Here is a 17,795-nt window from a genome sequence, read left to right as displayed (position 1 = left end):
GAATCCAACAAGTGGCATAATGAAGAAAACATTGGGACAAAAATAAAATTTGTTAGAAACAAACAAATTAACTATGAGGAATTTTGTTAAGAATCCACGCTAACTGTTCCTAACTAATTGTTCCTAGCTAACTGATTACATTTTATTTATCGCAATTTAATTATCGCAATTTATATTCTCGCAATTTTATTTATCGTCATTTAATTTTTGTTATTTACTTTACGCACTTTATTTATCGTCATTTAATTTCTGTATTTATTTTACGTACTTTAAATATCGGGACACGTATATAAGGTTTTGACATATCATATCGACGCATATATATATATATATATATATATATATATATATATATATATATATATATATATATATATATATATATATATATATATTATTTGGAATAACCATAGACACTCTATATGCAGTAATGATCGAGTTCGCTATACAGGGTTGAGGTTGATTCTCAAATAATATATATACTTTGAGTTGTGATCGAGTCTGAGACATGTACACGGGTCACGATACGTATTAATTAATTCGAATATTATATATTAAGCTATATATGAAATATTTGACTGTAAACTGTGGACTATCGACTGTGGACTAATAACATTGGACAATTAAAATGAATTAAAATATTGATTATAATATATGAAACTAAACAATTCTTCAAGTTTGCCACTTGATTTCATCTCAAATCTCATTTGTATCTTGACGATTACAATCTACGTTCAAAAATCTTTCATGATTCTTGAAAACACCTCAATCGAAAGGATGAACCAACTGCACTTTATCCACGGAAGAAAAGATTTATGCATATAGTTATGCACCTGAAAAATACTCGGAACCTGAGTAAACGTTTAACACGCATCTGTGCTAGCTCCTTCGGCATTGCTATTACCGAAAATAACCATGAAATTTCTTTTCAAAGTAGCCAATTATGTCACAGCTTCAGCAAACCAATTTCAACTTTTCATTTGAATAAACCTTATTATAACTTTGATATATAAGTTTACCTTTCGTCATCGTTACCAGGGAACTGTTTATATTCCACCACATTAGAAGTAAACTTGCTAGCAACTCCATTGATCTTTGACTTTCTGAAAAATCTTTATACTCATTGAAACTCTATCATATACTCATTCACGTCTTATAACGAGAATTGCCATTCTAATTACCGAGAATTTGAAAATCAGTATTTTGAAATCTCATATCATATCTACATCAACAGTTATATGTATGACATTTATCTCTTAGAATTATGATCTTTCATTCTGAAATTCTGAAAAGCACTCAGTCACAAATCAATACTCTGAATATTGAAAAAGCTGAATGAAGCAGCAGAAACTGTAGACAATCGTAAATGACCTTAATCGTCGGAAGTTTAATGATAAAGAATAGTATGTTGGAAAAGCTCAGAAAAATTGAAACTGGAATACGGATTGAGCTAACCACGAAGGAGACCAAGGCAAATACAAGGACCACACTCTGTATTTAAAGAATCTGATGATTCTGTTTCTGATGAAATCTTTAGCGAATACCTTGCTTCCGAATCTAAACCCTTACGGATAAATTTTCTTCACCATCCTTCGATATTAGAAATTTCAAGGTATCATCGTATCTTTCATTATAAATATTCTCCATATTTCTGAAGATATTTTCATAACTGTTCTTATCTGAAATCATTAATCTCATCGTGCTATCAGTGTTACATCATATAGAAACTGTTAGTTTCTATATTCTGTAAACTTTCAAGCTTAAATATGAATGTTATTGAAGTAATATTGGGAACTGATGCATGAGTTAGTATAAAATAATGACACTTGATCAACGTGATTATATTACAGTAAGTCATGCTGAGTTTCTAAATGGAATGTGATGATTCACAGATCATAACGTCATCATATGCCATGTTACACGACTCTTACGTTATGTCTAATCTATAAACATATCAAGAACATATTTTTCTTGATAGTCCTATCTTTCTTTGAATTCTGGTAATTTGACAAGTCAAATTGTGCTATTACCGTTTCTTTCTTAGAACATTAACAACGTTCATTCTGAAACTTGTATCTGCGAATCCTGGACCATTATAAGAGATGCCCAATCGCAAGAAGAAGAAACGTAGGGACAAAGCTCCGAAATAGAAATTGGAGTATAAATCATAGCAAATAGGGAGGAGTATTAACTGGGGATGACAATGACTATAGAAAAAGAAGCAAGGACTTCGAAGTATAAGGGAAGATATAAGACCCGATAACAACATATAAATTACAAATCGTGGATATTAATACGAATAACAATATAAAGACACGGTATAATTAAGAATAGTATCACCCCAAGGCGATGGTAGAAGTAAACAGATTTTTCTGGTGGAAGAGCGAAAAGAAGGATGACAGAAATGATAATTAGAAAAATATCAAAGATTAGAACTGGATTAAGCATTTTCACAATATTTTAGATGTATGAACTAAGAAAGAAAGTATAGGAATGGTGAGAATAATGGAACGAAAGAGCTTAATTTATAATGAAAATATCAGACAGAGTAATCGAGACAGATCACCGTATTTAATTATAGAGATCTTAACTTCCTTACTCGCTGAAGAATTAAATCTTTTAGATTTCGAAGATTTTCTTTAAATCCATTGAATTTCGGAATTCAACCAAGACGACATCAAAAGCTAAGACGCACCTTATTTTCTAAATTCAAACGTGACTACATCAAAAGTTAAATCTTTATCTCAATCTTTTGTGAGAACTTCACTCGTACGTTTCACATAATCAAATCTTTTTATCTATATTAACCAATATTGATAAAACTCTATTTATCAACTCAGATTCGGCATGAAAACATTTTTATTGTTAGCCATGACCACCTCACTTAAATTTCGGGACGAAATTTCTTTAACGGGTAGGTACTGTGACGACCCGGGAATATTCGACCAAATTTAAACTTAATCTTTATGTGTTTCCGATACGATAAGAAAAATCTGTAATATTTAGTCTCGAAAACTTTGGAACTATGTTCATATGTTTAATTACCCTTTGACTATTCCCGACGATTCACGGGCAATAAAATTGTAAAATAGATATGTGTATATATAGATATGTATGTATATAATAAATTGAAATACATTACTTCACCACATGATACTTAACAACACATATTTAATTTTATTCAATCACATATGACATTATATTAATTAATAATAAGACATTTCACATTTTGTAAACTTGTTTATACTACACACATAAAAATAATATTACTAATACACACACGCTATTATATTCAAACATCCAACTGGCACTTTACATTTTTCTCACCTTACACAATTTATAACTATACATAATTCAGCACACAACCACTATATATATATATATATATATATATATATATATATATATATTATATATATATATATATATATATATATATATATATATATATATATATATATATATATTAAAAATGCAAATTATATATAAAGATAAGGATCCAAAATTTGCTTTGCCATGTGTTATACTTTTCAAGTATGGCCAACCACGTTTTTTTTTTAAATAAATCATGTGGGACCACATGAAGTTATTGGTCGACAGAAATAGATTTAGAAAAAGGGACGTTCAATTATTTTTTGTTTTTTTAAAGTAACATGGATGATGGAAGATGACTTGAATCATTGGCGTATTATTTTTCTTTCTTTTCTTTGGCAGACGTTTTACAAACAAGGGATCCCACATCCCACTTGATATTATACCAACTCATAAATTATATATATACCCACTAACACTGAATATAGATATATTATATGCACACACACATATGAAAACCAACAAACACTCTAATCACAAAAACCCCACTACGTAATATATCAGTTACTACTTAGATTTATGTTATATTTTTTTTTGAGATTCAATGAACCACATTTTTCTATTATATACAGAATCATATGGACATACATCCACACGAAGACATACACATATATATTTTTAGTTCGTGATCAAATATGATCATCTTCACCCTCCCTACACTCGACAACCGCAAGCAAACCCACCTAATCCGCCATTGTCGATCAACACTCAATCTCCTCCGGGAACCAACATACACCACACTACAAACCACCTTTTTCTCTTTCCACCATCGATCTTCAACTCCGGTTACCATAATCCACCACCATCATCGACACCACAAGATCACCACCTTAAGTTACCATAATCAGGCTGCTGTACATTCACCTGCAACCATCGATAATAGTTACCGGTAACTGCAGTTTCTATAAAAACGTTTATGTCCCATGAACAATCACCAACTGCAGCCACCATCTACTACAGTTCTTTTATTTTTTTTCTTGGTTAAACCAAATACCAACATCACATCTTCGATTCCCTTTTACTGCTGCAGTTTCTGTTTTTATCTTAAACTGTGAATGAAGGATAATGATGATGTTCGAGTAAAGATGATGATGATGACATGATTCAAAGAAGTATGATATTATTGTTGTTATTTTTCTGGTCAGTTTCAAACCCAAAACACTCCTTCTTCGACACCCACGTTATCTTCTATCATTATATGTTTATGTTCGACAGCTCCCACAACCATCTCTTGTTCGATACTATTGCTACGGTGGTCAAAGAAGGCTGCTACAACTTGATTAAGACACCGACGTTTTCTTTCTTTCTTTAAGACAGGTTGGATTTGATTTTTCTTTTATTGGGCTTGTTTTGGTTATATGTTAATGGACTTGTGAAACTAGCGTTTTTATTCATGTTCGAAATTAAAGGGTTTTGCTGTTGGGCTTATTAATAAATTCGGAATGGGCTATTGATTTTTAACCCGGGCTAGTAACAATTCTTTTGAATGAGTAGGCTTCGACTGGGTTTCTACTTGTACACGATTGATGATAGATAATAATGATGAATGATGGGCTGTGATGGTGAGGTCGTGGAGGATTATGGTGATGATTAAAATGATAACATGATTATGAAATGGGTTAGAGGAAGAACTAAAATAATATGGTGTATAATTAAATGGGTTGAGTATGTTAACAGAAGGACAGAATTGGAGTAATGGTTAAGGGTGTTGGTGTAGTAGTGGGAGGTCACGGGTTCGAGACTAGGCAGAGACATTTTTTTTAAAAAAAGCCTAATGAGGTAGTTTTCATACTAAGATTACTTCTATTGTTATTATTATTATTATAAATATTATTGGTATTATTGATATTATTATTAATAATTGTTATTATGTTAATAAATAATAGGATTAATATTATTATGTTTTTTTGATTTTACTAAATATTATCATTTGGTAGTACTAGTATTATTATCATAATTACTATTGATACAAGTATTATCATTATTATGATTATTATTATCATTATTAGTGTTATTATAAAAATAACACAATTTATTACTAATTTCATTAGTATTAATATTAGCATCATTGCATAAGTATTAGTATAATTATTAACATACGTATTATTACTAATGTTGTCAGTATTATCATAAGTATGATTAGTATTATTAGTATTATTATCATTCTTATTATTATTAGTATCAAGATTTACATTTGCACTGAAAATTTTATATTATAACAAGATTTCCCTTTGAATTAAAAACAATCATTTATTATTATTATTATTATTAACAGGTATTATCTATATCATTACTATAAAATCATCATTACTATAAAAATCACCATTATTATTAAAAGTATTATTTTTATAAAAACTAACATTTTATCTTATCATTATTATTATCATTACTTTTATTATTATTATCAAAACTATTAATATCAATATCATTACTAAAAATCTAATTATTATTAATATTAATATTATCATAAAAAGATACAAATTGTTACTTATATTATTCTACCAAATAAATAGCTATATAAGAATATATTTAGTACATATCACATAATAACATTAATATTTTCATAATAAATAAAGTATATAAAATAAATATAGTTAATTTAGTTATTAATAAAACATATAAATTACTAAAATAACAATTAATGATAATACATAAACTTGTCAATTACGATTATACGTTTTAATATATATACAAATAATATAGGTTCGTGAATCCGAGGCCAACCCTATACTCGTTCAATGTCGTCATATGTATTTTCACTACAAAATACATTAGGTGAGTTTCATTTGCTCCCTTTTTACTCTTTACGTTTTTGGACTGAGAATAATGTAAATGCTTTATTAACTGGTTTACAATATTTATATGCGTGAGTTTCATTAATCCCTTTTTAAATGCTTTTGCAATATATATTTTTGGGACTGAGAATTACATGCGCTGCTTTTATAAATGTTTTACGAAATAGACACAAGTAATCGAAACTACATTATATGGTTGAATGATCGAAATCGAATATGCCCCTTTTTATTAAGTCTGGTAATCTAAGAATTAGGAAACAGACACCCTAATTGACGCGAACTCTAAAGATAGATCTATCGGGCCCAACAAGCCCCATCCAAAGTACCGGATGCTTTAGTACTTCGAAATTTATATCATGTCCGAAGGAGGATCCCGGAATGATGGGGATATTCTTATATGCATATTGTGAATGTCGGTTACCAGGTGTTCAATCCATATGAATGATTATTTTTGTCTCTATGCATGGGACGTATGTTTATGGGAAATGGAAATATGAAATCTTGTGGTCTATTAAAATTATGAAAATGATCGTTTATGATAAACTAATGAACTCACCAACCTTTTGGTTGACACTTTAAAGCATGTTTATTCTCAGGTATGAAAGAAATCTTCCGCTGTGCATTTGCTCATCTTAGAGATATTACTTGGAGTCATTCACGACATATTTCAAAAGACGTTGCATTCTAGTCGTTGAGTTCATCAAGATTATTATTAATTCAAATATAGTTAGATATATTATGAAATGATATGCATGTCGTCAACTTTCGATGAAATGAAAGTTTGTCTTTTCAAAAACGAATGCAATGTTTGTAAAATGTATCATATAGAGGTCAAGTACCTCGCGATGTAATCAACTGTTGTGAATCAAACGTTCCATATTAATTGATTTCGTTGCGAGGTTTTGACCTCTATATGAGACGTTTTTCAAAGACTGCATTCATTTTTAAAACAAACCATAACCTTTATTTCATAAATAAAGGTTTAAAAAGCTTTACGTAGATTATCAAATAATGATAATCTAAAATATCCTGTTTACACACGACCATTACATAATGGTTTACAATACAAATATGTTACATCGAAATCAGTTTCTTGAATGCAGTTTTTACACAATATCATACAAACATGGACTCCAAATCTTGTCCTTATTTTAGTATGCAACAGCGGAAGCTCTTAATATTCACCTGAGAATAAACATGCTTTAAACATCAACAAAAATGTTGGTGAGTTATAGGTTTAACCTATATATATCAAATCGTAACAATAGACCACAAGATTTCATATTTCAATACACATCCCATACATAGAGATAAAAATCATTCATATGGTGAACACCTGGTAACCGACAATAACAAGATGCATATATAAGAATATCCCCATCATTCCGGGACACCCTTCGGATATGATATAAATTTCGAAGTACTAAAGCATCCGGTACTTTGGATGGGGTTTGTTAGGCCCAATAGATCTATCTTTAGGATTCGCGTCAATTAGGGTGTCTGTTCCCTAATTCTTAGATTACCAGACTTAATAAAAAGGGGCATATTCGATTTCGTTAATTCAACCATAGAATGTAGTTTCACGTACTTGTGTCTATTTTGTAAATCATTTATAAAACCTGCATGTATTCTCATCCCAAAAATATTAGATTTTAAAAGTGGGACTATAACTCACTTTCAGAGATTTTTACTTCGCCGGGAAGTAAGACTTGGCCACTGGTTGATTCACGAACCTATAACAATATATACATATATATCAAAGTATGTTCAAAATATATTTACAACACTTTTAATATATTTTGATGTTTTAAGTTTATTAAGTCAGCTGTCCTCGTTAGTAACCTACAACTAGTTGTCCACAGTTAGATGTACAGAAAAATAAATCGATAAATATTATCTTGAATCAATCCACGACCCAGTGTATACGTATCTCAGTATTGATCACAACTCAAACTATATATATTTTGGAATCAACCTCAACCCTGTATAGCTAACTCCAACATTCACATATAGAGTGTCTATGGTTGTTCCGAAATATATATAGATGTGTCGACATGATAGGTCGAAACATTGTATACGTGTCTATGGTATCTCAAGATTACATAATATACAATACAAGTTGATTAAGTTATGGTTGGAATAGATTTGTTACCAATTTTCACGTAGCTAAAATGAGAAAAATTATCCAATCTTGTTTTACCCATAACTTCTTCATTTTAAATCCGTTTTGAGTGAATCAAATTGCTATGGTTTCATATTGAACTCTATTTTATGAATCTAAACAGAAAAAGTATAGGTTTATAGTCGAAAAAATAAGTTACAAGTCGTTTTTGTAAAGGTAGTCATTTCAGTCGAAAGAACGACGTCTAGATGACCATTTTAGAAAACATACTTTCACTTTGAGTTTAACCATAATTTTTGGATATAGTTTCATGTTCATAATAAAAATCATTTTCTCAGAATAACAACTTTTAAATCAAAGTTTATCATAGTTTTTAATTAACTAACCCAAAACAGCCCGCGGTGTTACTACGACGGCGTAAATCCGGTTTTACGGTGTTTTCGTGTTTCCAGGTTTTAAATCATTAAGTTAGCATATCATATAGATATAGAACATGTGTTTAGTTGATTTTAAAAGTCAAGTTAGAAGGATTAACTTTTGTTTGCGAACAAGTTTAGAATTAACTAAACTATGTTCTAGTGATTACAAGTTTAAACCTTCGAATAAGATAGCTTTATATGTATGAATCGAATGATGTTATGAACATCATTACTACCTTAATTTCCTTGGATAAACCTACTGGAAAAGAGAAAAATGGATCTAGCTTCAATGGATCCTTGGATGGCTCGAAGTTCTTGAAGCAGAATCATGACACGAAAACAAGTTCAAGTAAGATCATCACTTGAAATAAGATTGTTATAGTTATAGAAATTGAACCAAAGTTTGAATATGATTATTACCTTGTATTAGAATGATAACCTACTGTAAGAAACAAAGATTTCTTGAGGTTGGATGATCACCTTACAAGATTGGAAGTGAGCTAGCAAACTTGAAAGTATTCTTGATTTTATGAAACTAGAACTTTTGGAATTTATGAAGAACACTTAGAACTTGAAGATAGAACTTGAGAGAGATCAATTAGATGAAGAAAATTGAAGAATAAAAGTGTTTGTAGGTGTTTTTGGTCGTTGGTGTATGGATTAGATATAAAGGATATGTAATTTTGTTTTCATGTAAATAAGTCATGAATGATTACTCATATTTTTGTAATTTTATGAGATATTTCATGCTAGTTGCCAAATGATGGTTCCCACATGTGTTAGGTGACTCACATGGGCTGCTAAGAGCTGATCATTGGAGTGTATATACCAATAGTACATACATCTAAAAGCTGTGTATTGTACGAGTACGAATACGGGTGCATACGAGTAGAATTGTTGATGAAACTGAACGAGGATGTAATTGTAAGCATTTTTGTTAAGTAGAAGTATTTTGATAAGTGTATTGAAGTCTTTCAAAAGTGTATAAATACATATTAAAACACTACATGTATATACATTTTAACTGAGTCGTTAAGTCATCGTTAGTCGTTACATGTAAATGTTGTTTTGAAACCTTTAGGTTAACGATCTTGTTAAATGTTGTTAACCCAATGTTTATAATATCAAAAGAGATTTTAAATTATTATATTATCATGATATTATGATGTACGAATATCTCTTAATATGATATATATACATTAAATGTCGTTACAACGATAATCGTTACACATATGTCTCGTTTCAAAATCATTAAGTTAGTAGTCTTGTTTTTACATATGTAGTTCATTGTTAATATACTTAATGATATGTTTAATTATCATAATATAATTTTAACTATATATATAACCATATATATGTCATCATATAGTTTTTACAAGTTTTAACGTTCGTGAATCACCGGTCAACTTGGGTGGTCAATTGTCTATATGAAACCTATTTCAATTAATCAAGTCTTAACAAGTTTGATTGCTTAACATGTTGGAAACATTTAATCATGTAAATATCAATCTCAATTAATATATATAAACATGGAAAAGTTCGGGTCACTACAGTACCTACCCGTTAAATAAATTTCGTCCCGAAATTTTAAGCTGTTGAAGGTGTTGACGAATCTTCTGGAAATAGATGCGGGTATTTCTTCTTCATCTGATCTTCACGCTCCCAGGTGAACTCGGGTCCTCTACGAGCATTCCATCGAACCTTAACAATTGGTATCTTGTTTTGCTTAAGTCTTTTAACCTCACGATCCATTATTTCGACGGGTTCTTCGATGAATTGAAGTTTTTCGTTGATTTGGATTTCATCTAACGGAATAGTGAGATCTTCTTTAGCAAAACATTTCTTTAAATTCGAGACGTGGAAAGTGTTATGTACAGCCGCGAGTTGTTGAGGTAACTCTAGTCGGTAAGCTACTGGTCCGACACGATCAATAATCTTGAATGGTCCAATATACCTTGGATTTAATTTCCCTCGTTTACCAAATCGAACAACGCCTTTCCAAGGTGCAACTTTAAGCATGACCATCTCTCCAATTTCAAATTCTATATCTTTTCTTTTAATGTCAGCGTAGCTCTTTTGTCGACTTTGGGCGGTTTTCAACCGTTGTTGAATTTGGATGATCTTCTCGGTAGTTTCTTGTATAATCTCCGGACCCGTAATCTGTCTATCCCCCACTTCACTCCAACAAATCGGAGACCTGCACTTTCTACCATAAAGTGCTTCAAATGGCGCCATCTCAATACTTGAATGGTAGCTGTTGTTGTAGGAAAATTCTGCTAACGGTAGATGTCGATCCCAACTGTTTCCGAAATCAATAACACATGCTCGTAGCATGTCTTCAAGCGTTTGTATCGTCCTTTCGCTCTGCCCATCAGTTTGTGGATGATAGGCAGTACTCATGTCTAGACGAGTTCCTAATGCTTGCTGTAATGTCTGCCAGAATCTTGAAATAAATCTGCCATCCCTATCAGAGATAATAGAGATTGGTATTCCATGTCTGGAGACGACTTCCTTCAAATACAGTCGTGCTAACTTCTCCATCTTGTCATCTTCTCTTATTGGTAGGAAGTGTGCTGATTTGGTGAGACGATCAACTATTACCCAAATAGTATCAAAACCACTTGCAGTCCTTGGCAATTTAGTGATGAAATCCATGGTAATGTTTTCCCATTTCCATTCCGGGATTTCGGGTTGTTGAAGTAGACCTGATGGTTTCTGATGCTCAGCTTTGACCTTAGAACACGTCAAACATTCTCCTACGTATTTAGCAACATCGGCTTTCATACCCGGCCACCAAAAATGTTTCTTGAGATCCTTGTACATCTTCCCCGTTCCAGGATGTATTGAGTATCTGGTTTTATGAGCTTCTCTAAGTACCATTTCTCTCATATCTCCAAATTTTGGTACCCAAATCCTTTCAGCCCTATACCGGGTTCCGTCTTCCCGAATATTAAGATGCTTCTCCGATCCTTTGGGTATTTCATCCTTTAAATTTCCCTCTTTTAAAACTCCTTGTTGCGCCTCCTTTATTTGAGTAGTAATGTTATTATGAATCATTATATTCATAGATTTTACTCGAATGGGTTCTCTATCCTTCCTGCTCAAGGCATCGGCTACCACATTTGCCTTCCCCGGGTGGTAACGAATCTCAAAATCGTAATCATTCAATAATTCAATCCACCTACGCTGCCTCATATTCAGTTGTTTCTGATTAAATATGTGTTGAAGACTTTTGTGGTCGGTATATATAATACTTTTGACCCCATATAAGTAGTGCCTCCAAGTCTTTAATGCAAAAACAACCGCGCCTAATTCCAAATCATGCGTCGTATAATTTTGTTCGTGAATCTTCAATTGTCTAGACGCATAAGCAATCACCTTCGTTCGTTGCATTAATACACAACCGAGACCTTGCTTTGATGCGTCACAATAAATCACAAAAGAATATTTTTAAGAACTCTAATATTATAATTTTTTTGTTAAATATATTATTAAAAATCATAATATTATTACTAATAAGTTAACATATATAGAATTATAATATATTAATTAAACATTATTAATTAATTTTATTTCATATATGGTACCATTACTAATAAGACAGAACTAAGAGGGTTACGAACCCAAGGATTTGATATTACCACGTATGAAAGACGATTCACAGAATTGTGCCTATTGTGTCCGGGAGCATTCGAAGATGAGGAAGAGAAGATCGACGCGTTTGTGAAAGGATTACCGGAAAGAATCCAAGAAGATATAAGTTCACACGAGCCCGCCTCCATACAACAGGCATGTAGAATGGCTCACAAACTAGTGAACCAGATTGAAGAAAGAATTAAAGAACAGACTGCTGAAGAGGCCAATGTGAAGCAAGTCAAAAGAAAGTGGGAGGAAAACGGTGATAAGAATCACCAATACAACAACAGCAATTACAACAATAATCGCAACAATTATCCCAACAATCGCAACATCAATCGCAACTACAACAAACGGCCCAACAACAACAACAACAACAACAACAGCAACTACAACAATCATCCCAACAACAATAATAACCGTAACAACAACAACAATCAGAAGCAGCTATGCGACATGATATAAATTTCGAAGTACTAAAACATCCGGTACTTTGGATGGGGCTTGTTGGGCCCGATAGATCTATCTTTAGGATTCGCGTCAATTAGGGTGTCTGTTCCCTAATTCTTAGATTACCAGACTTAATAAAAAGGGGCATATTCGACTTCGATAATCCAACCATAGAATGTAGTTTCACGTACTTGTGTCAATTTCGTAAAACAGTTATAAAAGTTGCGCATGTATTCTCAGCCCAAAAATATAAAGGGTAAAAAGACAAATGAAACTCACGATACTGTATTTTGTAGTAAAAATACATATGACGTCATTGAACAATGCAGGGTTGGCCTCGGATTCACGAACCTATATCAATTGTGTATATATTAATACGTATAATGTAAGTTACAAAATTTCATTTATTAATATGTATTATTTATATATTATAGTTTTGTAGAATTTATTCTAACCTTTATTTTAAAACGTATACTTATATTATATTTTAAGTTATATTTTATATATATATATATATATATATATATATATATATATATATATATATATATATATCTATTTTATGTATATATATCTATAATGATTTACGTTTATATAAATAGTGACATTAATATATTTATATACATATATTTGTGGTTAGTATTGTATTTATGAAATTTTATTAGTTTGTTATGTGAATTATTAATACAATCCTAGTATATACCATAAGTATATATATAGTGTACAAAAGATTTATTTGTTAAAATAATAATTTAGATAATAATGATTTACTAATAATAATAATAATTTTATTAATAATGATAATACTAATAGTAAAAAAAATGAAAATGATAACTGTTAATGATACTAATAATAATAACTCTAAAATAATATTAATACTAATACCATACTTATGTTAATAATAAGGGTTCTAATATTTATAAAATGATAAATGATAATCATAATAATACTAGTAAATATTAATGATGATACTGATAAATATGATATTATTAATTGTAAATGTACTGATGATACTATTATTTATAAACCGGTACAAATTCTAATATTGATGATAATAATATATTTTTATTTCCTTCATAATAATAATAATGATAATCATAATCATAATCCTAATGATGATAAAATACTAAAATGATAAGTTTATTACTAATAATAATATTATTAATACCTATCATAATAATAATAGTAATGTCTATAATACTTTCAAATATGATAACAAGTATGATACTAATAATAACAATAACAATAACAATCAAAACAATCACAATAATAATAATAATACTAATAATAATTAATATATAATAACAATAATAAAATTAGAAAAGAAAACTACCTCACATGAAAAGAGTTTCAAAAAAAAAAGAAAGAAACTACCGTCCTCTGGACTCGATCTCGTGACCACATGCTCACACGCAAACACTCTCGACCATCCCACCAATTCTGATTCTCTGTACTAATATCGAATTTAAATTTTATATATAAACTGTTTTTCTTCTATTCCTCTTCTTCTCCACAAGTCTCATGGATTCAACAAAACATCAATAACCAAAAAAAAAAAAAAAAAATCGGGGTTCCCTTTAAAGCTTCAAAACATTACAGAAAAAATAATAATTTGGGTTCTAAAATAATAAAAAAAAAATACTAAAGGCCTACTGCAGCGTCGGTTCTTGGAACAAAACAAAAAAAATTGATTTCGTAATAGATAACATTATAGATAATGTTTATAACACGAAATAGTTTTCTAAACATGTATAAAAACTACTGGAATCGTCAATTTGATCAGAAACATATACACGAACGCGAATTTGTCTCAAGAACAATTGTTGACTTTTTTTAAACTAAACTTTGACTTCAAAATTCAAGATCGATATAAAGATTTGAGAGTTGAGATTTTGCAGATAGATTCAAAGAAAGATTTCTAACCTTTCTGCATTTTTAGATTTTGAAACTTTATTCGAAATTGAATTAAGAGAAAAAAAAATTATAATAGATTAAAATATATTAAAATTATATATTACTAATATTTAAATAATTATATATTAGTAATATATTTGATTAATATATTTTGTTAATTATTAATATAATTAAATTACTAATATTTAAATTTATTAATAGTTATATAGAAATTATTAATATAAAATATTTAATATATTAATATTTATTTAAAACTATTTTATAAAAATTATATTTATTTATTGAATATAATATATTTTTTAATTAATTATATTATATTAATTAGTAATATTTAAATATATGTTATAATAATGAATAAGTAAAATATTACTTGATTAATTGAAATAGGTTTCATATAGACAATTGACCACCCAAGTTGACCGGTGATTCACGAACGTTAAAACTTGTAAAAACTATATGATGACATATATATGGTTATATATATAGTTAAAATTATATTATGATAATTAAACATATCATTAAGTATATTAACAATGAACTACATATGTAAAAACAAGACTACTAACTTAATGATTTTGAAACGAGACATATGTGTAACGATTATCGTTGTAACGACATTTAATGTATATATATCATATTAAGAGATATTCGTACATCATAATATCATGATAATATAATAATTTAAAATCTCTTTTGATATTATAAACATTGGGTTAACAACATTTAACAAGATCGTTAACCTAAAGGTTTCAAAACAACATTTACATGTAACGACTAACGATGACTTAACGACTCAGTTAAAATGTATATACATGTAGTGTTTTAATATGTATTTATACACTTTTGAAAGACTTCAATACACTTATCAAAATACTTCTACTTAACAAAAATGCTTACAATTACATCCTCGTTCAGTTTCATCAACAATTCTACTCGTATGCACCCGTATTCGTACTCGTACAATACACAGCTTTTAGATGTATGTACTATTGGTATATACACTCCAATGATCAGCTCTTAGCAGCCCATGTGAGTCACCTAACACATGTGGGAACCATCATTTGGCAACTAGCATGAAATATCTCATAAAATTACAAAAATATGAGTAATCATTCATGACTTATTTACATGAAAACAAAATTACATATCCTTTATATCTAATCCATACACCAACGACCAAAAACACCTACAAACACTTTTATTCTTCAATTTTCTTCATCTAATTGATCTCTCTCAAGTTCTATCTTCAAGTTCTAAGTGTTCTTCATAAATTCCAAAAGTTCTAGTTTCATAAAATCAAGAATACTTTCAAGTTTGCTAGCTCACTTCCAATCTTGTAAGGTGATCATCCAACCTCAAGAAATCTTTGTTTCTTACAGTAGGTTATCATTCTAATACAAGGTAATAATCATATTCAAACTTTGGTTCAATTTCTATAACTATAACAATCTTATTTCAAGTGATGATCTTACTTGAACTTGTTTTCGTGTCATGATTCTGCTTCAAGAACTTCGAGCCATCCAAGGATCCATTGAAGCTAGATCCATTTTTCTCTTTTCCAGTAGGTTTATCCAAGGAAATTAAGGTAGTAATGATGTTCATAACATCATTCGATTCATACATATAAAGCTATCTTATTCGAAGGTTTAAACTTGTAATCACTAGAACATAGTTTAGTTAATTCTAAACTTGTTCGCAAACAAAAGTTAATCCTTCTAACTTGACTTTTAAAATCAACTAAACACATGTTCTATATCTATATGATATGCTAACTTAATGATTTAAAACCTGGAAACACGAAAACACCGTAAAACCGGATTTACGCCGTCGTAGTAACACCGCGGGCTGTTTTGGGTTAGTTAATTAAAAACTATGATAAACTTTGATTTAAAAGTTGTTATTCTGAGAAAATGATTTTTATTATGAACATGAAACTATATCCAAAAATTATGGTTAAACTCAAAGTGAAAGTATGTTTTCTAAAATGGTCATCTAGACGTCGTTCTTTCGACTGAAATGACTACCTTTACAAAAACGACTTGTAACTTATTTTTTCGACTATAAACCTATACTTTTTCTGTTTAGATTCATAAAATAGAGTTCAATATGAAACCATAGCAATTTGATTCACTCAAAACGGATTTAAAATGAAGAAGTTATGGGTAAAACAAGATTGGATAATTTTTCTCATTTTAGCTACGTGAAAATTGGTAACAAATCTATTCCAACCATAACTTAATCAACTTGTATTGTATATTATGTAATCTTGAGATACCATAGACACGTATACAATGTTTCGACCTATCATGTCGACACATCTATATATATTTCGGAACAACCATAGACACTCTATATGTGAATGTTGGAGTTAGCTATACAGGGTTGAGGTTGATTCCAAAATATATATAGTTTGAGTTGTGATCAATACTGAGATACGTATACACTGGGTCGTGGATTGATTCAAGATAATATTTATCGATTTATTTTTCTGTACATCTAACTGTGGACAACTAGTTGTAGGTTACTAACGAGGACAGCTGACTTAATAAACTTAAAACATCAAAATATATTAAAAGTGTTGTAAATATATTTTGAACATACTTTGATATATATGTATATATTGTTATAGGTTCGTGAATCAACCAGTGGCCAAGTCTTACTTCCCGGCGAAGTAAAAATCTCTGAAAGTGAGTTATAGTCCCACTTTTAAAATCTAATATTTTTGGGATGAGAATACATGCAGGTTTTATAAATGATTTACAAAATAGACACAAGTACGTGAAACTACATTCTATGGTTGAATTAACGAAATCGAATATGCCCCTTTTTATTAAGTCTGGTAATCTAAGAATTAGGGAACAGACACCCTAATTGACGCGAATCCTAAAGATAGATCTATTGGGCCTAACAAACCCCATCCAAAGTACCGGATGCTTTAGTACTTCGAAATTTATATCATATCCGAAGGGTGTCCCTACGTTTCTTCTTCTTGCGATTGGGCATCTCTTATAATGGTCCAGGATTCGCAGATACAAGTTTCAGAATGAACGTTGTTAATGTTCTAAGAAAGAAACGGTAATAGCACAA

Source organism: Rutidosis leptorrhynchoides, chromosome 4 (genome assembly GCF_046630445.1).
Source record: "Rutidosis leptorrhynchoides isolate AG116_Rl617_1_P2 chromosome 4, CSIRO_AGI_Rlap_v1, whole genome shotgun sequence".
In the NCBI taxonomy this organism is placed as follows: Eukaryota; Viridiplantae; Streptophyta; class Magnoliopsida; order Asterales; family Asteraceae; genus Rutidosis; species Rutidosis leptorrhynchoides.
The sequence above is the reverse complement of the archived record's forward strand: the minus strand, read 5'-3'. Positions refer to the sequence as shown.